General features: G+C 46.2%; 8 non-coding genes and 2 pseudogenes across 8 annotated transcripts; all 10 read right to left on the bottom strand.

The window, feature by feature from the left end:
* Nucleotides 1-1,641: 1,641 nt before the first annotated feature.
* On the bottom strand, nucleotides 1,642-1,832 carry LOC130336099 (U2 spliceosomal RNA). The gene has a single exon (XR_008877587.1). It is a non-coding gene; the product is annotated as a U2 spliceosomal RNA (small nuclear RNA).
* Nucleotides 1,833-3,924: 2,092 nt separating this feature from the next.
* On the bottom strand, nucleotides 3,925-4,115 carry LOC130336087 (U2 spliceosomal RNA). The gene has a single exon (XR_008877581.1). It is a non-coding gene; the product is annotated as a U2 spliceosomal RNA (small nuclear RNA).
* Nucleotides 4,116-6,206: 2,091 nt separating this feature from the next.
* LOC130336074 (U2 spliceosomal RNA) lies at nucleotides 6,207-6,397 on the bottom strand. Its single transcript, XR_008877570.1, has one exon. It is a non-coding gene; the product is annotated as a U2 spliceosomal RNA (small nuclear RNA).
* Nucleotides 6,398-8,493: 2,096 nt separating this feature from the next.
* LOC130336093 (U2 spliceosomal RNA) lies at nucleotides 8,494-8,674 on the bottom strand (annotated as a pseudogene).
* A 5,469-nt stretch (nucleotides 8,675-14,143) lies between these two features.
* Nucleotides 14,144-14,292, bottom strand: LOC130336109 (U2 spliceosomal RNA; annotated as a pseudogene).
* Nucleotides 14,293-16,388: 2,096 nt separating this feature from the next.
* On the bottom strand, nucleotides 16,389-16,579 carry LOC130336076 (U2 spliceosomal RNA). Its single transcript, XR_008877572.1, has one exon. It is a non-coding gene; the product is annotated as a U2 spliceosomal RNA (small nuclear RNA).
* Nucleotides 16,580-18,679: 2,100 nt separating this feature from the next.
* LOC130336062 (U2 spliceosomal RNA) lies at nucleotides 18,680-18,870 on the bottom strand. The gene has a single exon (XR_008877559.1). It is a non-coding gene; the product is annotated as a U2 spliceosomal RNA (small nuclear RNA).
* Nucleotides 18,871-20,965: 2,095 nt separating this feature from the next.
* On the bottom strand, nucleotides 20,966-21,156 carry LOC130336154 (U2 spliceosomal RNA). Its single transcript, XR_008877629.1, has one exon. It is a non-coding gene; the product is annotated as a U2 spliceosomal RNA (small nuclear RNA).
* Nucleotides 21,157-23,250: 2,094 nt separating this feature from the next.
* On the bottom strand, nucleotides 23,251-23,441 carry LOC130336142 (U2 spliceosomal RNA). The gene has a single exon (XR_008877618.1). It is a non-coding gene; the product is annotated as a U2 spliceosomal RNA (small nuclear RNA).
* A 2,099-nt stretch (nucleotides 23,442-25,540) lies between these two features.
* Nucleotides 25,541-25,731, bottom strand: LOC130336130 (U2 spliceosomal RNA). The gene has a single exon (XR_008877607.1). It is a non-coding gene; the product is annotated as a U2 spliceosomal RNA (small nuclear RNA).
* Nucleotides 25,732-26,321: the final 590 nt, after the last annotated feature.

Below are 26,321 nucleotides of genomic sequence, written 5' to 3'. Positions count from 1 at the left end.
TGGCGGTGATGGTTCTGCTCAGGCAGAGCAGTGCTGATGCTCCTCATAAAGCTGTCGCTGCTGTGAAGGTTCTAGGTGACATCACAAATCCCTTTGGTTACATACACAACAAAGCTGGGTTGTTGTTGTTTACACTCTGCAAGGCCTGTGGAAGTGAGTGACATCATAGCACTGTAGTTCTGAGGGTTCAAGATGGATGCAACAATCTCCTGTTGCTTCTATGAAGGCCGTAATAGACGACATCACCAAACAGCTCCATAGTCACATACACAGCAAAGGAGAGATGTTGTTTACACCTAGTGATGTCAGTGGTATTGAGTGACATCACAGCACAGTGCTAAGGCTCCTGGGCCTGGACACAGCAGCGGCTGCAATATCTCAACGGAGAATACGTTTATATCTATGTGTGTGTGTGCGCATATATATATATATATATATATATATATATATATATATATATATATTCTCCGCCGAAATCACTTTTAAACCCATTTCCACCTTTTTTTCCCTTCTCTTCCTCTTACTTTTTTTTCACGTTTTTTTACGTTTTTCTCCTTTTCGCCTCTTTTCTGGGCGTATTATTCTTCTTTTTCTTCTTTTTTTTCGTCTAATGCATACCCCATCAGTGCAGCAATGCTTATTCAATACCGCCAGCAGATGGAGACACTGGGGGATAATTTTCTAAGGATTTATACTGATTTTTCCTGTCTGAATTTGTCGCACAGAAAGTTGCAGGCCAAATATGTGTGACATTTCTGCGACTTTAGCTTCTAGAGCATTTTTACAACATTATACATAGGTGCTGAATACATAAAAAGCGACTGTTCAGCGACAGACAAGTCGCATCGGCTGAAAGTAGGCCAGAATGTCAGTCCATGTTGGAGCAGGTTTAGATACAGTCTAAAGCATAGATCTCAAAGTCTGTGCACAGAATTTAGCAAGGGCCTCGCACCTTCTGATGCATCAGGTAGGTGCACAATAGCATAGCCTAACCCTCTGTACTTTGGTCTATATTGATGCGGGACATAGACAGCCAGCTGATGACCAATCCATTAGTGCAATGGATGGCTGGAAGCATTTGTCTTTGCCTTTGCAATACCACAGAAGCAATGCATGGTCAATGTACAGCAATGACACACCTGTGTGAACAGCCAGGAGACCCCCCCCCCCCCCCCCCCATGTTATGTTACATAGTTACATAGTTAGTACGGTCGAAAAAAGACATATGTCCATCACGTTCAACCAGGGAATTAAGGGGTAGGGGTGTGGCGCGATATTGGGGAAGGGATGAGATTTTATATTTCTTCATAAGCATTAATCTTATTTTGTCAATTAGGAACATTCAGCACCCACCCGCTATCAAGGCAGCTGCCTATCATGTCATGCCCTACCTGCACAGGTGTGCTGGCTACTCAAATGATCCAATTAAGGAGGCCATTTAGTCAGCAGCAGCAGAAGTCCTGTGCCTGGACGCTCCAACAGGGGCCAGACACAAGCAGAAGCAGAAGCAGCAGAAGCAGCAGCAGCACCACCTTTTGTTTTTTGGCTGCAGCAGCAGCAAGGCCCACAGGGCTGGCTAGCTGGCTAGCCAGCAAGCAGGTAGCAATGAAAGTAGGAATCTTTCTTTTTAACCCTGTAAGGGGGTGGTGCACTGTACCCGAAGATACTGCCATATCGGGTCAATGCATAGGGCGACGGAAGCAAGCTTCGAAATCGGCCCCCGTTCTCAAAAATCCATTTAATATATGGTCCCCAGATAGGGGACGTATCAGATATTAAACTGATAAGAACAGATACTACACTTGATCTTAGCCAAAAGGCCGAGAAGCGATAACCGTGAAAGGGGCGGGCCCAACAAGGTCCCCTTCATGGGCACTATCACTGCTTGCTGTCAGGGAGGCTGCCAGACAATTTTCCATGCACACTCTGGGCTGGGGGGCAGTCAACCACCAGTACACACAGCAGAACCTAAACCCATACCATTATTGCTAAGCAGCAAGACAGGGGCCCATTGCACTCCCACGGGGCCTTTTTAAATGCAATCCATAACCCGGATTTGCCAGGAACCCTTCTTACTCCTCCTACTTGCATGTGACACTGGGCTTAGGATCTGCATAGGAAACACACACACAAGCACACACCTACCTTTGTTGCCTGCAGATGCCTCCTTGGCTGTCCCCAAACGGTATCAAACCAACACCCACGGGAAGCTGTAAGCATAGAGGACATGCCTGCACCCCATTGGACTTACCTGTGTGGGTTAAATCCGGGTTATTTGACAACCTATGGCGGTGATGGTTCTGCTCAGGCAGAGCAGTGCTGATGCTCCTCATAAAGCTGTCGCTGCTGTGAAGGTTCTAGGTGACATCACAAATCCCTTTGGTTACATACACAACAAAGCTGGGTTGTTGTTGTTTACACTCTGCAAGGCCTGTGGAAGTGAGTGACATCATAGCACTGTAGTTCTGAGGGTTCAAGATGGATGCAACAATCTCCTGTTGCTTCTATGAAGGCCGTAATAGACGACATCACCAAACAGCTCCATAGTCACATACACAGCAAAGGAGAGATGTTGTTTACACCTAGTGATGTCAGTGGTATTGAGTGACATCACAGCACAGTGCTAAGGCTCCTGGGCCTGGACACAGCAGTGGCTGCAATATCTCAACGGAGAATACGTTTATATCTATGTGTGTGTGTGCGCATATATATATATATATATATATATATATATATATATATATATATATTTCTCCGCCGAAATCACTTTTAAACCCATTTCCACCTTTTTTTCCCTTCTCTTCCTCTTACTTTTTTTTCACGTTTTTTTACGTTTTTCTCCTTTTCGCCTCTTTTCTGGGCGTATTATTCTTCTTTTTCTTCTTTTTTTTCGTCTAATGCATACCCCATCAGTGCAGCAATGCTTATTCAATACCGCCAGCAGATGGAGACACTGGGGGATAATTTTCTAAGGATTTATACTGATTTTTCCTGTCTGAATTTGTCGCACAGAAAGTTGCAGGCCAAATATGTGTGACATTTCTGCGACTTTAGCTTCTAGAGCATTTTTACAACATTATACATAGGTGCTGAATACATAAAAAGCGACTGTTCAGCGACAGACAAGTCGCATCGGCTGAAAGTAGGCCAGAATGTCAGTCCATGTTGGAGCAGGTTTAGATACAGTCTAAAGCATAGATCTCAAAGTCTGTGCACAGAATTTAGCAAGGGCCTCGCACCTTCTGATGCATCAGGTAGGTGCACAATAGCATAGCCTAACCCTCTGTACTTTGGTCTATATTGATGCGGGACATAGACAGCCAGCTGATGACCAATCCATTAGTGCAATGGATGGCTGGAAGCATTTGTCTTTGCCTTTGCAATACCACAGAAGCAATGCATGGTCAATGTACAGCAATGACACACCTGTGTGAACAGCCAGGAGACCCCCCCCCCCCCCCATGTTATGTTACATAGTTACATAGTTAGTACGGTCGAAAAAAGACATATGTCCATCACGTTCAACCAGGGAATTAAGGGGTAGGGGTGTGGCGCGATATTGGGGAAGGGATGAGATTTTATATTTCTTCATAAGCATTAATCTTATTTTGTCAATTAGGAACATTCAGCACCCACCCGCTATCAAGGCAGCTGCCTATCATGTCATGCCCTACCTGCACAGGTGTGCTGGCTACTCAAATGATCCAATTAAGGAGGCCATTTAGTCAGCAGCAGCAGAAGTCCTGTGCCTGGACGCTCCAACAGGGGCCAGACACAAGCAGAAGCAGAAGCAGCAGAAGCAGCAGCAGCACCACCTTTTGTTTTTTGGCTGCAGCAGCAGCAAGGCCCACAGGGCTGGCTAGCTGGCTAGCCAGCAAGCAGGTAGCAATGAAAGTAGGAATCTTTCTTTTTAACCCTGTAAGGGGGTGGTGCACTGTACCCGAAGATACTGCCATATCGGGTCAATGCATAGGGCGACGGAAGCAAGCTTCGAAATCGGCCCCCGTTCTCAAAAATCCATTTAATATATGGTCCCCAGATAGGGGACGTATCAGATATTAAACTGATAAGAACAGATACTACACTTGATCTTAGCCAAAAGGCCGAGAAGCGATAACCGTGAAAGGGGCGGGCCCAACAAGGTCCCCTTCATGGGCACTATCACTGCTTGCTGTCAGGGAGGCTGCCAGACAATTTTCCATGCACACTCTGGGCTGGGGGGCAGTCAACCACCAGTACACACAGCAGAACCTAAACCCATACCATTATTGCTAAGCAGCAAGACAGGGGCCCATTGCACTCCCACGGGGCCTTTTTAAATGCAATCCATAACCCGGATTTGCCAGGAACCCTTCTTACTCCTCCTACTTGCATGTGACACTGGGCTTAGGATCTGCATAGGAAACACACACACAAGCACACACCTACCTTTGTTGCCTGCAGATGCCTCCTTGGCTGTCCCCAAACGGTATCAAACCAACACCCACGGGAAGCTGTAAGCATAGAGGACATGCCTGCACCCCATTGGACTTACCTGTGTGGGTTAAATCCGGGTTATTTGACAACCTATGGCGGTGATGGTTCTGCTCAGGCAGAGCAGTGCTGATGCTCCTCATAAAGCTGTCGCTGCTGTGAAGGTTCTAGGTGACATCACAAATCCCTTTGGTTACATACACAACAAAGCTGGGTTGTTGTTGTTTACACTCTGCAAGGCCTGTGGAAGTGAGTGACATCATAGCACTGTAGTTCTGAGGGTTCAAGATGGATGCAACAATCTCCTGTTGCTTCTATGAAGGCCGTAATAGACGACATCACCAAACAGCTCCATAGTCACATACACAGCAAAGGAGAGATGTTGTTTACACCTAGTGATGTCAGTGGTATTGAGTGACATCACAGTGCTAAGGCTCCTGGGCCTGGACACAGCAGCGGCTGCAATATCTCAACGGAGAATACGTTTATATCTATGTGTGTGTGTGCGCATATATATATATATATATATATATATATATATATATATATATATATTTCTCCGCCGAAATCACTTTTAAACCCATTTCCACCTTTTTTTCCCTTCTCTTCCTCTTACTTTTTTTTCACGTTTTTTTACGTTTTTCTCCTTTTCGCCTCTTTTCTGGGCGTATTATTCTTCTTTTTCTTCTTTTTTTTCGACTAATGCATACCCCATCAGTGCAGGAATGCTTATTCAATACCGCCAGCAGATGGAGACACTGGGGGATAATTTTCTAAGGATTTATACTGATTTTTCCTGTCTGAATTTGTCGCACAGAAAGTTGCAGGCCAAATATGTGTGACATTTCTGCGACTTTAGCTTCTAGAGCATTTTTACAACATTATACATAGGTGCTGAATACATAAAAAGCGACTGTTCAGCGACAGACAAGTCGCATCGGCTGAAAGTAGGCCAGAATGTCAGTCCATGTTGGAGCAGGTTTAGATACAGTCTAAAGCATAGATCTCAAAGTCTGTGCACAGAATTTAGCAAGGGCCTCGCACCTTCTGATGCATCAGGTAGGTGCACAATAGCATAGCCTAACCCTCTGTACTTTGGTCTATATTGATGCGGGACATAGACAGCCAGCTGATGACCAATCCATTAGTGCAATGGATGGCTGGAAGCATTTGTCTTTGCCTTTGCAATACCACAGAAGCAATGCATGGTCAATGTACAGCAATGACACACCTGTGTGAACAGCCAGGAGACCCCCCCCCCCCCCCCCCCCATGTTATGTTACATAGTTACATAGTTAGTACGGTCGAAAAAAGACATATGTCCATCACGTTCAACCAGGGAATTAAGGGGTAGGGGTGTGGCGCGATATTGGGGAAGGGATGAGATTTTATATTTCTTCATAAGCATTAATCTTATTTTGTCAATAGGAACATTCAGCACCCACCCGCTATCAAGGCAGCTGCCTATCATGTCATGCCCTACCTGCACAGGTGTGCTGGCTACTCAAATGATCCAATTAAGGAGGCCATTTAGTCAGCAGCAGCAGAAGTCCTGTGCCTGGACGCTCCAACAGGGGCCAGACACAAGCAGAAGCAGAAGCAGCAGAAGCAGCAGCAGCACCACCTTTTGTTTTTTGGCTGCAGCAGCAGCAAGGCCCACAGGGCTGGCTAGCTGGCTAGCCAGCAAGCAGGTAGCAATGAAAGTAGGAATCTTTCTTTTTAACCCTGTAAGGGGGTGGTGCACTGTACCCGAAGATACTGCCATATCGGGTCAATGCATAGGGCGACGGAAGCAAGCTTCGAAATCGGCCCCCGTTCTCAAAAATCCATTTAATATATGGTCCCCAGATAGGGGACGTATCAGATATTAAACTGATAAGAACAGATACTACACTTGATCTTAGCCAAAAGGCCGAGAAGCGATAACCGTGAAAGGGGCGGGCCCAACAAGGTCCCCTTCATGGGCACTATCACTGCTTGCTGTCAGGGAGGCTGCCAGACAATTTTCCATGCACACTCTGGGCTGGGGGGCAGTCAACCACCAGTACACACAGCAGAACCTAAACCCATACCATTATTGCTAAGCAGCAAGACAGGGGCCCATTGCACTCCCACGGGGCCTTTTTAAATGCAATCCATAACCCGGATTTGCCAGGAACCCTTCTTACTCCTCCTACTTGCATGTGACACTGGGCTTAGGATCTGCATAGGAAACACACACACAAGCACACACCTACCTTTGTTGCCTGCAGATGCCTCCTTGGCTGTCCCCAAACGGTATCAAACCAACACCCACGGGAAGCTGTAAGCATAGAGGACATGCCTGCACCCCATTGGACTTACCTGTGTGGGTTAAATCCGGGTTATTTGACAACCTATGGCGGTGATGGTTCTGCTCAGGCAGAGCAGTGCTGATGCTCCTCATAAAGCTGTCGCTGCTGTGAAGGTTCTAGGTGACATCACAAATCCCTTTGGTTACATACACAACAAAGCTGGGTTGTTGTTGTTTACACTCTGCAAGGCCTGTGGAAGTGAGTGACATCATAGCACTGTAGTTCTGAGGGTTCAAGATGGATGCAACAATCTCCTGTTGCTTCTATGAAGGCCGTAATAGACGACATCACCAAACAGCTCCATAGTCACATACACAGCAAAGGAGAGATGTTGTTTACACCTAGTGATGTCAGTGGTATTGAGTGACATCACAGCACAGTGCTAAGGCTCCTGGGCCTGGACACAGCAGCGGCTGCAATTATCTCAACGGAGAATACGTTTATATCTATGTGTGTGTGTGCGCATATATATATATATATATATATATATATATATATATATATATATTTCTCCGCCGAAATCACTTTTAAACCCATTTCCACCTTTTTTTCCCTTCTCTTCCTCTTACTTTTTTTTCACGTTTTTTTACGTTTTTCTCCTTTTCGCCTCTTTTCTGGGCGTATTATTCTTCTTTTTCTTCTTTTTTTTCGTCTAATGCATACCCCATCAGTGCAGCAATGCTTATTCAATACCGCCAGCAGATGGAGACACTGGGGGATAATTTTCTAAGGATTTATACTGATTTTTCCTGTCTGAATTTGTCGCACAGAAAGTTGCAGGCCAAATATGTGTGACATTTCTGCGACTTTAGCTTCTAGAGCATTTTTACAACATTATACATAGGTGCTGAATACATAAAAAGCGACTGTTCAGCGACAGACAAGTCGCATCGGCTGAAAGTAGGCCAGAATGTCAGTCCATGTTGGAGCAGGTTTAGATACAGTCTAAAGCATAGATCTCAAAGTCTGTGCACAGAATTTAGCAAGGGCCTCGCACCTTCTGATGCATCAGGTAGGTGCACAATAGCATAGCCTAACCCTCTGTACTTTGGTCTATATTGATGCGGGACATAGACAGCCAGCTGATGACCAATCCATTAGTGCAATGGATGGCTGGAAGCATTTGTCTTTGCCTTTGCAATACCACAGAAGCAATGCATGGTCAATGTACAGCAATGACACACCTGTGTGAACAGCCAGGAGACCCCCCCCCCCCCCCCCCATGTTATGTTACATAGTTACATAGTTAGTACGGTCGAAAAAAGACATATGTCCATCACGTTCAACCAGGGAATTAAGGGGGGTAGGGGTGTGGCGCGATATTGGGGAAGGGATGAGATTTTATATTTCTTCATAAGCATTAATCTTATTTTGTCAATTAGGAACATTCAGCACCCACCCGCTATCAAGGCAGCTGCCTATCATGTCATGCCCTACCTGCACAGGTGTGCTGGCTACTCAAATGATCCAATTAAGGAGGCCATTTAGTCAGCAGCAGCAGAAGTCCTGTGCCTGGACGCTCCAACAGGGGCCAGACACAAGCAGAAGCAGAAGCAGCAGAAGCAGCAGCAGCACCACCTTTTGTTTTTTGGCTGCAGCAGCAGCAAGGCCCACAGGGCTGGCTAGCTGGCTAGCCAGCAAGCAGGTAGCAATGAAAGTAGGAATCTTTCTTTTTAACCCTGTAAGGGGGTGGTGCACTGTACCCGAAGATACTGCCATATCGGGTCAATGCATAGGGCGACGGAAGCAAGCTTCGAAATCGGCCCCCGTTCTCAAAAATCCATTTAATATATGGTCCCCAGATAGGGGACGTATCAGATATTAAACTGATAAGAACAGATAAGGTTTCAACAAAACAAAATTTTTATTGAATAAATAAGAAACCATACAGAATTTAAAATGCAAAATAATAAAAGGTTCACAAAAGTTTTAAAATACAAATAATAAAACCAGTAATAAAAGGAGAAAAAATAGAAATGGCAGGATAAAACATTATACAAATGTCATAAAACCTGATTATATTGTTATTTCGTTCCATAGAGGCAGACACCACATGGATGCTGCCTCGCTGGCCCCCAACTGTTTCTTGTCTCTTAGGTAATAGATGTACATCTCACTCAGGGCCAGCTTTATACAGTTTTTAACATCAATAAAATCATGTTTAAAAAGTAAGATGTTCCTAACTTTCCAGATGGCATTTTTAAAACAATTAATAATCATCCAGCAGATCATCTGCTGTTTAAAATTGGGGCAGTTAAAAAGACCGTAAAAGACACATTCGTGATTAAAATCTTTTAGGCCGCAGGCCCACTTCAAAAGTGGGCCTACCTTCCTCCAAAGCTCCCGTGCAAAAGGGCAGTTCCAAAATATGTGCAGCACCGTTTCGTCCACTCCGCAGCCATCTCTCGGGCACTTGGCTCTCGCCACCAGTCCTCGCCTGTGCTGGAACTCACGAGTAGGGAGGCACTGGTGGACGATTGCCCAGGCAAGATCCCTGTGTACATTCGCCAGAAACTTCCCGTACACGTTCCGCCATACCTTTTTGGATCTTGCCTGTGTGAAATTGGACACTGCCAGGGTAACCTCACTCCGCCTGAGGACCTTTGATACCTTTCTCTGGTCCCCCAGTATGTCAGGCTCCAAATCTTGGAGACCTAGGAGCCTGACTGTCTTTTCCAACACCACATAATGTTTTGGGGGACACAGAAGCACCGGAGCGTTCAGAGGGATGCGCAACCATCTTTTAAAAACCATGCCCGCAGCGTACCTTAAAAAGCAGCTAAAAATGCCATCGGATTTAATAATTTTAAAACAGAAACAGAAATACTTTATGTAAAAGAAAGTAAAAAGGTTAGGAACATCTTTCCCGCCATTATCTTTACTTTTGTACATAAAATCACGCTTTAATTTCTCCATTTTTGAACCCCATAAAAAAGTAAAAACAATTCTAGTTACTTTTTTAATGTATAAAATAGATGGAGGAAATACCATGGCAATGTATAGCATAATAGGGAGTAAAACCATCTTTATTATTAAAATCTTCCCCTCCATGGTAAGGTTTCTAAGATTCCACATTAAAATCTTCTTCTCCATCTTAGCTATAGCTGAATCCCAGTTAGGGCTCCCATCATTGACCTGGTTAAAAACAATACCTAAAACTTTAATTTGATCCTGTTGCATTGTGACTCCTGGGGTGATGGATGAATCCCAGGAGCCAATATAAAAACAGTCACATTTATCTGTGTTTAGCTTAAAACCAGAGACCTTGCAGAAATAGCTGGTGTTCCTCAATGCCCCCCTCATGGATGGAGAGTCCGGGCACAGTATGGTGACATCATCCATGTACCCCAACACCTTTAGATGGGTCCCTCCTCCACCAGGTATCGGTACGCCTCTTACTACCCGGTCTTTTCTGAGGAGGGCCATCAGTGGTTCGATTGCGCAAATAAAAAGGAGTGGGGACAGGGGGCAGCCCTGTTTGACACCTGATAAAAGAGGAACACCGCTGGTTAAAAAGCCATTAACAGAGACTTGACTAAAACAGGATCGGTATAAAAGCATGATTCGGCTTAAAATCGTTTCAGGCACTGCCATCTTTTTAAGAACTAAAAACAGGTATTCATGGGAGACCCTATCAAAGGCTTTTTCAAAGTCTAAGGATAAAATTGCTACAGTTTGATTTCTATCCTTAAAATACCATAAAACATCTCTTAAAATATTTAGGGATTCAGCTATAGACCTTCCAGGTACCCCACAAACCTGATTTGGGTGAATTAATTTATAAATAAAAGGTTTAAAACGGACAGCTAATAACTTGGCTAAAACTTTATAATCGACATTTAAAAGTGTGATGGGGCGCCAATTTTTTAGCATATCCTTTTCACCCTTTTTAAAAAGTAATGATACAATCCCCCTCCTCCAGGAAGGGGGAAGTTCATTAACAATAAAAGTTTCTTTATACAATAAAACCATATCATCCTTTAAAATATCCCAAAAAGCTAAATAAAATTCGATGGGTAAACCATCTTCCCCAGGGGCCTTCCCACTAGAAAAACTTTTAAAAACAAATAAAAGTTCATCTAAGTTAAGATCACGGGATAAAACCTCCTGGTCTAAAACATCTAGCTTAAAATCAAGGGAATTAAGAACATGTTCTAAAAAGGATGGATTAAGATCTTTCTTATTAAAAAGAAGCTGGTAGAAGTTAAAAACTGCATCTAACATGCCTTTTGGAGTGGATTCACCCTCAAGGTTTTGGATGATATCCCTCCTATTCATCACTTTTTTAAAAAAGAAACGGGAACATTTCTCGCCCTCCTCCAGGTGCTGCACATGCGAGTTAAAAATGATTTGTTTCCCTTTCTTTTCTATGGCATGTTTTATTTCAGTTTTAAGGTTTAAAATATCATTTTCTACATCCATACCAGCTTCTTTCAATTTAAAAAGTACATTTAAACGCATGTTAAGAACATAAAACCACTGTTTTTCCATTTTTGCCTTCTTCTTACCTGCTTTGATAAAAAAAAATCTGATTTTAGATTTGGTGCCCTCCCACCAGTGCAGCATAGGCTCGTGGGGTTTTCTTTGTGATTGCCAGCACTGGTAGGTCCGCACAAACTCCTCTTTTATCTCAGGGTCCTCTAGGAGTGTGGTGTTTAATCTCCAGAGGCCCCTTTTTGCTTTTTGCTCCCCCTCTAGCTCCAGGCCCACCAAGAGGAGCTTATGATCAGAGAAGATATTCTGCTCGAGCGTGCATTTCAGGGGTTTAAAAGCTCTAGAGGAAAAAATAAAATCGATTCTGGAGCTCACTCTTCCATTGGACCATGTGGCGCCCGGGTCCTCCGGCAAGAGATCCTTCCAGCAATCTTTCAAATTAAAATCATCAATAAAATTTTTAAGCAGGTAAGAAGTGCGGTCTTTACGATTAATATCCCCACCCTGCCGGTGTTCCCCATCACGTATGCAGTTAAAATCACCTCCCACCAGCAGGGGGGAAGACCCAACACAAAACAGTGGTAAAATTTCAAATAGTTCTGCCCGCTCCTGTTTATCAGGAGGGGCATACACATTTAAAACACGAATTAAAAGTCCATTAAAATATAGATGAATTAAAAGAGCTCTGCCAGGCACAATCTCAGTTACTGTATGAATAGAAAAGGACTGGCCTCGGCAGAGCAGCCCAACACCCACAGAACGACAGTCATTTGCACCGGACCATATGGATGGGCCCAGCTTCCAGTCTTCTTTTAAGTCTTTATAGTCCATTTTACTAGGGATTCCACATTCTTGTAGCAGGCAAAGGTCAAAGTCACATGTCTCTAGATAAGAAAATAAAGCAGCCCTGCGATCAGGGCTCTTTAAGGACCTCACATTGAGTGAGGCAATTTTTACAGGGATAGGCATAGTTTATGGAGAGTCCGTGCTTGGAGAATCAAAGTCAATAATAAGCTGCGTACCGTCATCCCCCGCCTGCGGGGTCATCAGCTCCTTGATGTTCTGAGGGTCGGAGCTTGAGATCGATGATGCCCCGACCCTGAGCTCGCTCTCGTCCGAACTACGGCACGCCGCTTTCCTTTGAATGTCTTCCTCTTCTTCTTCTCTTTGTCTTTTAAATGTCACACTGCTGTCCATATCCTCTGTGTTGCTCTCACTTGATGTAATCTCTGGCCCCCGGCTGATGGATCTGCGTCTTCTTTCATCATTTGACGACTGGAACTGCTGCACAGGGGCCTGTGAGGCCTCTTTTCCGGAACCTTTGCCGCTACCTTGGGAAGTTTTCATCGCTTGTTCCCCAGCAAGCGTTGCTGAGGACTGTTGCTCCAACTTCCCCATCGATCGACGATGGCCAGTTTTACCCACCGGGTCCACTGCTGGCGGGGCAGCAAACCCTGGTTTGGCGCCACTTGTCTTCTTGGCCCTGTCCTGTATAGGCGGAGTAACAGGACCGGGCTCAGACCTGGCCACCTGGCTCCCCTTCCGGCGGGCTTTCACCGGGGCCTCTTCGTCCGGAGCAGGGCGACCCTGGGCCAAGCCAGTACCTGGCTTATGCTGTAATTTTGGGTCCACCTTTGCCCCCACCGAGGCCCGTCGGCTGCCACCCGCCACAGGTGAGCCCCCTTCAGAAGTTTCGGCGGGCTCTTGAGCCAGGTAGGAAGTCGATCGACGTCTTTCAATTTCCCGGGCAGTAAACTCGATCACCCGCCCGGGCTTCGTGGAATCCCCATGGCCTCCCCCTAGCACTACCACCGGTGGGCCCCCCGATGGAGCACCAGAGGTCTTGGGCCTGGACCCATCAGTACCTGCCATCTGGGGTTTGGGCATCTTAAAAAAGGACGTCTTTTGTCCTGTCCCCTCTTTGGGTGGGCCCAGCCTTGACCCACCCATCGTAGTTTTTGCTTTATGGGGACAGGAATTAAAATCGTGATTTTCCTCTCCGCAGAGGTTGCACCTTATCGAATGGCTACATCTTGAGGCTATGTGACCTTCTTGGCCACACCTATTGCAGCGAATCACACGCTCCGCGCCGCAGGTCTCCTGGGTGTGGCCAAACCTCAAGCAATTTCGGCAATACATAGGCATTTGAGGATAGAACAGGAAGCCCCGAACTCTCCCGATGGCAAAATTTGGGGGCGGATGGCAAAGACCCCCAATACCACCGGGATCCTTACGGAGCTTGACCCAGAACTTCCTCTTGCCGTTCCAGAACCGCACGGAGTTCAAGATTTTGTTTGCGAACCGCACCTCTTCGCAGTATCGCCGAAGAAAAGTGGCTATATCCTCCGTGGTCACATGAGGGCTGTGCATAGCCACCACCAACGGTATATGTTCCTCACCATAGAGGAACTGGAACGAAAGACCGTCGAGTCGATCGTCCCTCTGGTCCGCACCAGACAAGGTTGCATAGATGTTATCGCAACACGCCGTGGCCGTGAAGGTGACGGTATACAGGCCACGGCTTTCCTGGTCATTTAGACACAGGATGTCCTCCCTATTGAGGCGGAAGTAGTCAAGAAGAATCACCTCCGCAATGAAGCGGAGGTTCTTCAACTGACGATGGCTCTCCGACACCTCTATGCGGATGGTATTTCGCATCGACATTTCCCCAGAGGGGAAAGCCCAGGAGAACGGCATCTTCCACACCCAGGGACTAAGCCCCTTCCCCAATAGCAGCAGGGGCTCGGAATCCCGCTATAAAAGCGGAACCCTTACCCAAGGCAGAGGTCGGGGGTACCCTAGGTGCTTCCGAAGCTACAGGTAACGCTCAACGTACCGAAAATGCCTTCTGAGACACAAGGTCCCAGAGACAGGGGGATCGCAACCCGTTGTCTGTGGACTAAGCCCGCTCCCCAATAGCAGCAAGGGGGTGAAGTCGCTCCGTAAGGAGAGACAATCCCCCAAGGCCGAGAAGCGGGGTACCACAGACACCTTCCGACCAGACCAAATGCAGATACTACACTTGATCTTAGCCAAAAGGCCGAGAAGCGATAACCGTGAAAGGGGCGGGCCCAACAAGGTCCCCTTCATGGGCACTATCACTGCTTGCTGTCAGGGAGGCTGCCAGACAATTTTCCATGCACACTCTGGGCTGGGGGGCAGTCAACCACCAGTACACACAGCAGAACCTAAACCCATACCATTATTGCTAAGCAGCAAGACAGGGGCCCATTGCACTCCCACGGGGCCTTTTTAAATGCAATCCATAACCCGGATTTGCCAGGAACCCTTCTTACTCCTCCTACTTGCATGTGACACTGGGCTTAGGATCTGCATAGGAAACACACACACAAGCACACACCTACCTTTGTTGCCTGCAGATGCCTCCTTGGCTGTCCCCAAACGGTATCAAACCAACACCCACGGGAAGCTGTAAGCATAGAGGACATGCCTGCACCCCATTGGACTTACCTGTGTGGGTTAAATCCGGGTTATTTGACAACCTATGGCGGTGATGGTTCTGCTCAGGCAGAGCAGTGCTGATGCTCCTCATAAAGCTGTCGCTGCTGTGAAGGTTCTAGGTGACATCACAAATCCCTTTGGTTACATACACAACAAAGCTGGGTTGTTGTTGTTTACACTCTGCAAGGCCTGTGGAAGTGAGTGACATCATAGCACTGTAGTTCTGAGGGTTCAAGATGGATGCAACAATCTCCTGTTGCTTCTATGAAGGCCGTAATAGACGACATCACCAAACAGCTCCATAGTCACATACACAGCAAAGGAGAGATGTTGTTTACACCTAGTGATGTCAGTGGTATTGAGTGACATCACAGCACAGTGCTAAGGCTCCTGGGCCTGGACACAGCAGCGGCTGCAATATCTCAACGGAGAATACGTTTATATCTATGTGTGTGTGTGCGCATATATATATATATATATATATATATATATATATATATATATATATTTCTCCGCCGAAATCACTTTTAAACCCATTTCCACCTTTTTTTCCCTTCTCTTCCTCTTACTTTTTTTTCACGTTTTTTTACGTTTTTCTCCTTTTCGCCTCTTTTCTGGGCGTATTATTCTTCTTTTTCTTCTTTTTTTTCGTCTAATGCATACCCCATCAGTGCAGCAATGCTTATTCAATACCGCCAGCAGATGGAGACACTGGGGGATAATTTTCTAAGGATTTATACTGATTTTTCCTGTCTGAATTTGTCGCACAGAAAGTTGCAGGCCAAATATGTGTGACATTTCTGCGACTTTAGCTTCTAGAGCATTTTTACAACATTATACATAGGTGCTGAATACATAAAAAGCGACTGTTCAGCGACAGACAAGTCGCATCGGCTGAAAGTAGGCCAGAATGTCAGTCCATGTTGGAGCAGGTTTAGATACAGTCTAAAGCATAGATCTCAAAGTCTGTGCACAGAATTTAGCAAGGGCCTCGCACCTTCTGATGCATCAGGTAGGTGCACAATAGCATAGCCTAACCCTCTGTACTTTGGTCTATATTGATGCGGGACATAGACAGCCAGCTGATGACCAATCCATTAGTGCAATGGATGGCTGGAAGCATTTGTCTTTGCCTTTGCAATACCACAGAAGCAATGCATGGTCAATGTACAGCAATGACACACCTGTGTGAACAGCCAGGAGACCCCCCCCCCCCCCCCCCCATGTTATGTTACATAGTTACATAGTTAGTACGGTCGAAAAAAGACATATGTCCATCACGTTCAACCAGGGAATTAAGGGGTAGGGGTGTGGCGCGATATTGGGGAAGGGATGAGATTTTATATTTCTTCATAAGCATTAATCTTATTTTGTCAATTAGGAACATTCAGCACCCACCCGCTATCAAGGCAGCTGCCTATCATGTCATGCCCTACCTGCACAGGTGTGCTGGCTACTCAAATGATCCAATTAAGGAGGCCATTTAGTCAGCAGCAGCAGAAGTCCTGTGCCTGGACGCTCCAACAGGGGCCAGACACAAGCAGAAGCAGAAGCAGCAGAAGCAGCAGCAGCACCACCTTTTGTTTTTTGGCTGCAGCAGCAGCAAGGCCCACAGGGCTGGCTAGCTGGCTAGCCAGCAAGCAGGTAGCAATGAAAGTAGGAATCTTTCTTTTTAACCCTGTAAGGGGGTGGTGCACTGTACCCGAAGATACTGCCATATCGGGTCAATGCATAGGGCGACGGAAGCAAGCTTCGAAATCGGCCCCCGTTCTCAAAAATCCATTTAACATATGGTCCCCAGATAGGGGACGTATCAGATATTAAACTGATAAGAACAGATACTACACTTGATCTTAGCCAAAAGGCCGAGAAGCGATAACCGTGAAAGGGGCGGGCCCAACAAGGTCCCCTTCATGGGCACTATCACTGCTTGCTGTCAGGGAGGCTGCCAGACAATTTTCCATGCACACTCTGGGCTGGGGGGCAGTCAACCACCAGTACACACAGCAGAACCTAAACCCATACCATTATTGCTAAGCAGCAAGACAGGGGCCCATTGCACTCCCACGGGGCCTTTTTAAATGCAATCCATAACCCGGATTTGCCAGGAACCCTTCTTACTCCTCCTACTTGCATGTGACACTGGGCTTAGGATCTGCATAGGAAACACACACACAAGCACACACCTACCTTTGTTGCCTGCAGATGCCTCCTTGGCTGTCCCCAAACGGTATCAAACCAACACCCACGGGAAGCTGTAAGCATAGAGGACATGCCTGCACCCCATTGGACTTACCTGTGTGGGTTAAATCCGGGTTATTTGACAACCTATGGCGGTGATGGTTCTGCTCAGGCAGAGCAGTGCTGATGCTCCTCATAAAGCTGTCGCTGCTGTGAAGGTTCTAGGTGACATCACAAATCCCTTTGGTTACATACACAACAAAGCTGGGTTGTTGTTGTTTACACTCTGCAAGGCCTGTGGAAGTGAGTGACATCATAGCACTGTAGTTCTGAGGGTTCAAGATGGATGCAACAATCTCCTGTTGCTTCTATGAAGGCCGTAATAGACGACATCACCAAACAGCTCCATAGTCACATACACAGCAAAGGAGAGATGTTGTTTACACCTAGTGATGTCAGTGGTATTGAGTGACATCACAGCACAGTGCTAAGGCTCCTGGGCCTGGACACAGCAGCGGCTGCAATATCTCAACGGAGAATACGTTTATATCTATGTGTGTGTGTGCGCATATATATATATATATATATATATATATATATATATATATATATATATATATATTTCTCCGCCGAAATCACTTTTAAACCCATTTCCACCTTTTTTTCCCTTCTCTTCCTCTTACTTTTTTTCACGTTTTTTTACGTTTTTCTCCTTTTCGCCTCTTTTCTGGGCGTATTATTCTTCTTTTTCTTCTTTTTTTTCGTCTAATGCATACCCCATCAGTGCAGCAATGCTTATTCAATACCGCCAGCAGATGGAGACACTGGGGGATAATTTTCTAAGGATTTATACTGATTTTTCCTGTCTGAATTTGTCGCACAGAAAGTTGCAGGCCAAATATGTGTGACATTTCTGCGACTTTAGCTTCTAGAGCATTTTTACAACATTATACATAGGTGCTGAATACATAAAAAGCGACTGTTCAGCGACAGACAAGTCGCATCGGCTGAAAGTAGGCCAGAATGTCAGTCCATGTTGGAGCAGGTTTAGATACAGTCTAAAGCATAGATCTCAAAGTCTGTGCACAGAATTTAGCAAGGGCCTCGCACCTTCTGATGCATCAGGTAGGTGCACAATAGCATAGCCTAACCCTCTGTACTTTGGTCTATATTGATGCGGGACATAGACAGCCAGCTGATGACCAATCCATTAGTGCAATGGATGGCTGGAAGCATTTGTCTTTGCCTTTGCAATACCACAGAAGCAATGCATGGTCAATGTACAGCAATGACACACCTGTGTGAACAGCCAGGAGACACCCCCCCCCCCCCCATGTTATGTTACATAGTTACATAGTTAGTACGGTCGAAAAAAGACATATGTCCATCACGTTCAACCAGGGAATTAAGGGGTAGGGGTGTGGCGCGATATTGGGGAAGGGATGAGATTTTATATTTCTTCATAAGCATTAATCTTATTTTGTCAATTAGGAACATTCAGCACCCACCCGCTATCAAGGCAGCTGCCTATCATGTCATGCCCTACCTGCACAGGTGTGCTGGCTACTCAAATGATCCAATTAAGGAGGCCATTTAGTCAGCAGCAGCAGAAGTCCTGTGCCTGGACGCTCCAACAGGGGCCAGACACAAGCAGAAGCAGAAGCAGCAGAAGCAGCAGCAGCACCACCTTTTGTTTTTTGGCTGCAGCAGCAGCAAGGCCCACAGGGCTGGCTAGCTGGCTAGCCAGCAAGCAGGTAGCAATGAAAGTAGGAATCTTTCTTTTTAACCCTGTAAGGGGGTGGTGCACTGTACCCGAAGATACTGCCATATCGGGTCAATGCATAGGGCGACGGAAGCAAGCTTCGAAATCGGCCCCCGTTCTCAAAAATCCATTTAATATATGGTCCCCAGATAGGGGACGTATCAGATATTAAACTGATAAGAACAGATACTACACTTGATCTTAGCCAAAAGGCCGAGAAGCGATAACCGTGAAAGGGGCGGGCCCAACAAGGTCCCCTTCATGGGCACTATCACTGCTTGCTGTCAGGGAGGCTGCCAGACAATTTTCCATGCACACTCTGGGCTGGGGGGCAGTCAACCACCAGTACACACAGCAGAACCTAAACCCATACCATTATTGCTAAGCAGCAAGACAGGGGCCCATTGCACTCCCACGGGGCCTTTTTAAATGCAATCCATAACCCGGATTTGCCAGGAACCCTTCTTACTCCTCCTACTTGCATGTGACACTGGGCTTAGGATCTGCATAGGAAACACACACACAAGCACACACCTACCTTTGTTGCCTGCAGATGCCTCCTTGGCTGTCCCCAAACGGTATCAAACCAACACCCACGGGAAGCTGTAAGCATAGAGGACATGCCTGCACCCCATTGGACTTACCTGTGTGGGTTAAATCCGGGTTATTTGACAACCTATGGCGGTGATGGTTCTGCTCAGGCAGAGCAGTGCTGATGCTCCTCATAAAGCTGTCGCTGCTGTGAAGGTTCTAGGTGACATCACAAATCCCTTTGGTTACATACACAACAAAGCTGGGTTGTTGTTGTTTACACTCTGCAAGGCCTGTGGAAGTGAGTGACATCATAGCACTGTAGTTCTGAGGGTTCAAGATGGATGCAACAATCTCCTGTTGCTTCTATGAAGGCCGTAATAGACGACATCACCAAACAGCTCCATAGTCACATACACAGCAAAGGAGAGATGTTGTTTACACCTAGTGATGTCAGTGGTATTGAGTGACATCACAGCACAGTGCTAAGGCTCCTGGGCCTGGACACAGCAGCGGCTGCAATATCTCAACGGAGAATACGTTTATATCTATGTGTGTGTGTGCGCATATATATATATATATATATATATATATATATATATATATATATTTCTCCGCCGAAATCACTTTTAAACCCATTTCCACCTTTTTTTCCCTTCTCTTCCTCTTACTTTTTTTTCACGTTTTTTTACGTTTTTCTCCTTTTCGCCTCTTTTCTGGGCGTATTATTCTTCTTTTTCTTCTTTTTTTTCGCCTAATGCATACCCCATCAGTGCAGCAATGCTTATTCAATACCGCCAGCAGATGGAGACACTGGGGGATAATTTTCTAAGGATTTATACTGATTTTTCCTGTCTGAATTTGTCGCACAGAAAGTTGCAGGCCAAATATGTGTGACATTTCTGCGACTTTAGCTTCTAGAGCATTTTTACAACATTATACATAGGTGCTGAATACATAAAAAGCGACTGTTCAGCGACAGACAAGTCGCATCGGCTGAAAGTAGGCCAGAATGTCAGTCCATGTTGGAGCAGGTTTAGATACAGTCTAAAGCATAGATCTCAAAGTCTGTGCACAGAATTTAGCAAGGGCCTCGCACCTTCTGATGCATCAGGTAGGTGCACAATAGCATAGCCTAACCCTCTGTACTTTGGTCTATATTGATGCGGGACATAGACAGCCAGCTGATGACCAATCCATTAGTGCAATGGATGGCTGGAAGCATTTGTCTTTGCCTTTGCAATACCACAGAAGCAATGCATGGTCAATGTACAGCAATGACACACCTGTGTGAACAGCCAGGAGACACCCCCCCCCCCCCCCCCCATGTTATGTTACATAGTTACATAGTTAGTACGGTCGAAAAAAGACATATGTCCATCACGTTCAACCAGGGAATTAAGGGGTAGGGGTGTGGCGCGATATTGGGGAAGGGATGAGATTTTATATTTCTTCATAAGCATTAATCTTATTTTGTCAATTAGGAACATTCAGCACCCACCCGCTATCAAGGCAGCTGCCTATCATGTCATGCCCTACCTGCACAGGTGTGCTGGCTACTCAAATGATCCAATTAAGGAGGCCATTTAGTCAGCAGCAGCAGAAGTCCTGTGCCTGGACGCTCCAACAGGGGCCAGACACAAGCAGAAGCAGAAGCAGCAGAAGCAGCAGCAGCACCACCTTTTGTTTTTTGGCTGCAGCAGCAGCAAGGCCCACAGGGCTGGCTAGCTGGCTAGCCAGCAAGCAGGTAGCAATGAAAGTAGGAATCTTTCTTTTTAACCCTGTAAGGGGGTGGTGCACTGTACCCGAAGATACTGCCATATCGGGTCAATGCATAGGGCGACGGAAGCAAGCTTCGAAATCGGCCCCCGTTCTCAAAAATCCATTTAATATATGGTCCCCAGATAGGGGACGTATCAGATATTAAACTGATAAGAACAGATACTACACTTGATCTTAGCCAAAAGGCCGAGAAGCGATAACCGTGAAAGGGGCGGGCCCAACAAGGTCCCCTTCATGGGCACTATCACTGCTTGCTGTCAGGGAGGCTGCCAGACAATTTTCCATGCACACTCTGGGCTGGGGGGCAGTCAACCACCAGTACACACAGCAGAACCTAAACCCATACCATTATTGCTAAGCAGCAAGACAGGGGCCCATTGCACTCCCACGGGGCCTTTTTAAATGCAATCCATAACCCGGATTTGCCAGGAACCCTTCTTACTCCTCCTACTTGCATGTGACACTGGGCTTAGGATCTGCATAGGAAACACACACACAAGCACACACCTACCTTTGTTGCCTGCAGATGCCTCCTTGGCTGTCCCCAAACGGTATCAAACCAACACCCACGGGAAGCTGTAAGCATAGAGGACATGCCTGCACCCCATTGGACTTACCTGTGTGGGTTAAATCCGGGTTATTTGACAACCTATGGCGGTGATGGTTCTGCTCAGGCAGAGCAGTGCTGATGCTCCTCATAAAGCTGTCGCTGCTGTGAAGGTTCTAGGTGACATCACAAATCCCTTTGGTTACATACACAACAAAGCTGGGTTGTTGTTGTTTACACTCTGCAAGGCCTGTGGAAGTGAGTGACATCATAGCACTGTAGTTCTGAGGGTTCAAGATGGATGCAACAATCTCCTGTTGCTTCTATGAAGGCCGTAATAGACGACATCACCAAACAGCTCCATAGTCACATACACAGCAAAGGAGAGATGTTGTTTACACCTAGTGATGTCAGTGGTATTGAGTGACATCACAGCACAGTGCTAAGGCTCCTGGGCCTGGACACAGCAGCGGCTGCAATATCTCAACGGAGAATACGTTTATATCTATGTGTGTGTGTGCGCATATATATATATATATATATATATATATATATATATATATATATTTCTCCGCCGAAATCACTTTTAAACCCATTTCCACCTTTTTTTCCCTTCTCTTCCTCTTACTTTTTTTTCACGTTTTTTTACGTTTTTCTCCTTTTCGCCTCTTTTCTGGGCGTATTATTCTTCTTTTTCTTCTTTTTTTTCGTCTAATGCATACCCCATCAGTGCAGCAATGCTTATTCAATACCGCCAGCAGATGGAGACACTGGGGGATAATTTTCTAAGGATTTATACTGATTTTTCCTGTCTGAATTTGTCGCACAGAAAGTTGCAGGCCAAATATGTGTGACATTTCTGCGACTTTAGCTTCTAGAGCATTTTTACAACATTATACATAGGTGCTGAATACATAAAAAGCGACTGTTCAGCGACAGACAAGTCGCATCGGCTGAAAGTAGGCCAGAATGTCAGTCCATGTTGGAGCAGGTTTAGATACAGTCTAAAGCATAGATCTCAAAGTCTGTGCACAGAATTTAGCAAGGGCCTCGCACCTTCTGATGCATCAGGTAGGTGCACAATAGCATAGCCTAACCCTCTGTACTTTGGTCTATATTGATGCGGGACATAGACAGCCAGCTGATGACCAATCCATTAGTGCAATGGATGGCTGGAAGCATTTGTCTTTGCCTTTGCAATACCACAGAAGCAATGCATGGTCAATGTACAGCAATGACACACCTGTGTGAACAGCCAGGAGACCCCCCCCCCCCCCCCCCCATGTTATGTTACATAGTTACATAGTTAGTACGGTCGAAAAAAGACATATGTCCATCACGTTCAACCAGGGAATTAAGGGGTAGGGGTGTGGCGCGATATTGGGGAAGGGATGAGATTTTATATTTCTTCATAAGCATTAATCTTATTTTGTCAATTAGGAACATTCAGCACCCACCCGCTATCAAGGCAGCTGCCTATCATGTCATGCCCTACCTGCACAGGTGTGCTGGCTACTCAAATGATCCAATTAAGGAGGCCATTTAGTCAGCAGCAGCAGAAGTCCTGTGCCTGGACGCTCCAACAGGGGCCAGACACAAGCAGAAGCAGAAGCAGCAGAAGCAGCAGCAGCACCACCTTTTGTTTTTTGGCTGCAGCAGCAGCAAGGCCCACAGGGCTGGCTAGCTGGCTAGCCAGCAAGCAGGTAGCAATGAAAGTAGGAATCTTTCTTTTTAACCCTGTAAGGGGGTGGTGCACTGTACCCGAAGATACTGCCATATCGGGTCAATGCATAGGGCGACGGAAGCAAGCTTCGAAATCGGCCCCCGTTCTCAAAAATCCATTTAATATATGGTCCCCAGATAGGGGACGTATCAGATATTAAACTGATAAGAACAGATACTACACTTGATCTTAGCCAAAAGGCCGAGAAGCGATAACCGTGAAAGGGGCGGGCCCAACAAGGTCCCCTTCATGGGCACTATCACTGCTTGCTGTCAGGGAGGCTGCCAGACAATTTTCCATGCACACTCTGGGCTGGGGGGCAGTCAACCACCAGTACACACAGCAGAACCTAAACCCATACCATTATTGCTAAGCAGCAAGACAGGGGCCCATTGCACTCCCACGGGGCCTTTTTAAATGCAATCCATAACCCGGATTTGCCAGGAACCCTTCTTACTCCTCCTACTTGCATGTGACACTGGGCTTAGGATCTGCATAGGAAACACACACACAAGCACACACCTACCTTTGTTGCCTGCAGATGCCTCCTTGGCTGTCCCCAAACGGTATCAAACCAACACCCACGGGAAGCTGTAAGCATAGAGGACATGCCTGCACCCCATTGGACTTACCTGTGTGGGTTAAATCCGGGTTATTTGACAACCTATGGCGGTGATGGTTCTGCTCAGGCAGAGCAGTGCTGATGCTCCTCATAAAGCTGTCGCTGCTGTGAAGGTTCTAGGTGACATCACAAATCCCTTTGGTTACATACACAACAAAGCTGGGTTGTTGTTGTTTACACTCTGCAAGGCCTGTGGAAGTGAGTGACATCATAGCACTGTAGTTCTGAGGGTTCAAGATGGATGCAACAATCTCCTGTTGCTTCTATGAAGGCCGTAATAGACGACATCACCAAACAGCTCCATAGTCACATACACAGCAAAGGAGAGATGTTGTTTACACCTAGTGATGTCAGTGGTATTGAGTGACATCACAGCACAGTGCTAAGGCTCCTGGGCCTGGACACAGCAGCGGCTGCAATATCTCAACGGAGAATACGTTTATATCTATGTGTGTGTGTGCGCATATATATATATATATATATATATATATATATATATATATATATATATTTCTCCGCCGAAATCACTTTTAAACCCATTTCCACCTTTTTTTCCCTTCTCTTCCTCTTACTTTTTTTTCACGTTTTTTTACGTTTTTCTCCTTTTCGCCTCTTTTCTGGGCGTATTATTCTTCTTTTTCTTCTTTTTTTTCGTCTAATGCATACCCCATCAGTGCAGCAATGCTTATTCAATACCGCCAGCAGATGGAGACACTGGGGGATAATTTTCTAAGGATTTATACTGATTTTTCCTGTCTGAATTTGTCGCACAGAAAGTTGCAGGCCAAATATGTGTGACATTTCTGCGACTTTAGCTTCTAGAGCATTTTTACAACATTATACATAGGTGCTGAATACATAAAAAGCGACTGTTCAGCGACAGACAAGTCGCATCGGCTGAAAGTAGGCCAGAATGTCAGTCCATGTTGGAGCAGGTTTAGATACAGTCTAAAGCATAGATCTCAAAGTCTGTGCACAGAATTTAGCAAGGGCCTCGCACCTTCTGATGCATCAGGTAGGTGCACAATAGCATAGCCTAACCCTCTGTACTTTGGTCTATATTGATGCGGGACATAGACAGCCAGCTGATGACCAATCCATTAGTGCAATGGATGGCTGGAAGCATTTGTCTTTGCCTTTGCAATACCACAGAAGCAATGCATGGTCAATGTACAGCAATGACACACCTGTGTGAACAGCCAGGAGACCCCCCCCCCCCCCCCCATGTTATGTTACATAGTTACATAGTTAGTACGGTCGAAAAAAGACATATGTCCATCACGTTCAACCAGGGAATTAAGGGGTAGGGGTGTGGCGCGATATTGGGGAAGGGATGAGATTTTATATTTCTTCATAAGCATTAATCTTATTTTGTCAATTAGGAACATTCAGCACCCACCCGCTATCAAGGCAGCTGCCTATCATGTCATGCCCTACCTGCACAGGTGTGCTGGCTACTCAAATGATCCAATTAAGGAGGCCATTTAGTCAGCAGCAGCAGAAGTCCTGTGCCTGGACGCTCCAACAGGGGCCAGACACAAGCAGAAGCAGAAGCAGCAGAAGCAGCAGCAGCACCACCTTTTGTTTTTTGGCTGCAGCAGCAGCAGCAAGGCCCACAGGGCTGGCTAGCTGGCTAGCCAGCAAGCAGGTAGCAATGAAAGTAGGAATCTTTCTTTTTAACCCTGTAAGGGGGTGGTGCACTGTACCCGAAGATACTGCCATATCGGGTCAATGCATAGGGCGACGGAAGCAAGCTTCGAAATCGGCCCCCGTTCTCAAAAATCCATTTAATATATGGTCCCCAGATAGGGGACGTATCAGATATTAAACTGATAAGAACAGATACTACACTTGATCTTAGCCAAAAGGCCGAGAAGCGATAACCGTGAAAGGGGCGGGCCCAACAAGGTCCCCTTCATGGGCACTATCACTGCTTGCTGTCAGGGAGGCTGCCAGACAATTTTCCATGCACACTCTGGGCTGGGGGGCAGTCAACCACCAGTACACACAGCAGAACCTAAACCCATACCATTATTGCTAAGCAGCAAGACAGGGGCCCATTGCACTCCCACGGGGCCTTTTTAAATGCAATCCATAACCCGGATTTGCCAGGAACCCTTCTTACTCCTCCTACTTGCATGTGACACTGGGCTTAGGATCTGCATAGGAAACACACACACAAGCACACACCTACCTTTGTTGCCTGCAGATGCCTCCTTGGCTGTCCCCAAACGGTATCAAACCAACACCCACGGGAAGCTGTAAGCATAGAGGACATGCCTGCACCCCATTGGACTTACCTGTGTGGGTTAAATCCGGGTTATTTGACAACCTATGGCGGTGATGGTTCTGCTCAGGCAGAGCAGTGCTGATGCTCCTCATAAAGCTGTCGCTGCTGTGAAGGTTCTAGGTGACATCACAAATCCCTTTGGTTACATACACAACAAAGCTGGGTTGTTGTTGTTTACACT

This window comes from Hyla sarda, unplaced genomic scaffold (assembly GCF_029499605.1).
Source record: "Hyla sarda isolate aHylSar1 unplaced genomic scaffold, aHylSar1.hap1 scaffold_467, whole genome shotgun sequence".
In the NCBI taxonomy this organism is placed as follows: domain Eukaryota; kingdom Metazoa; phylum Chordata; class Amphibia; order Anura; family Hylidae; genus Hyla; species Hyla sarda.
This window is presented reverse-complemented; position numbering and strand designations above follow the sequence as displayed.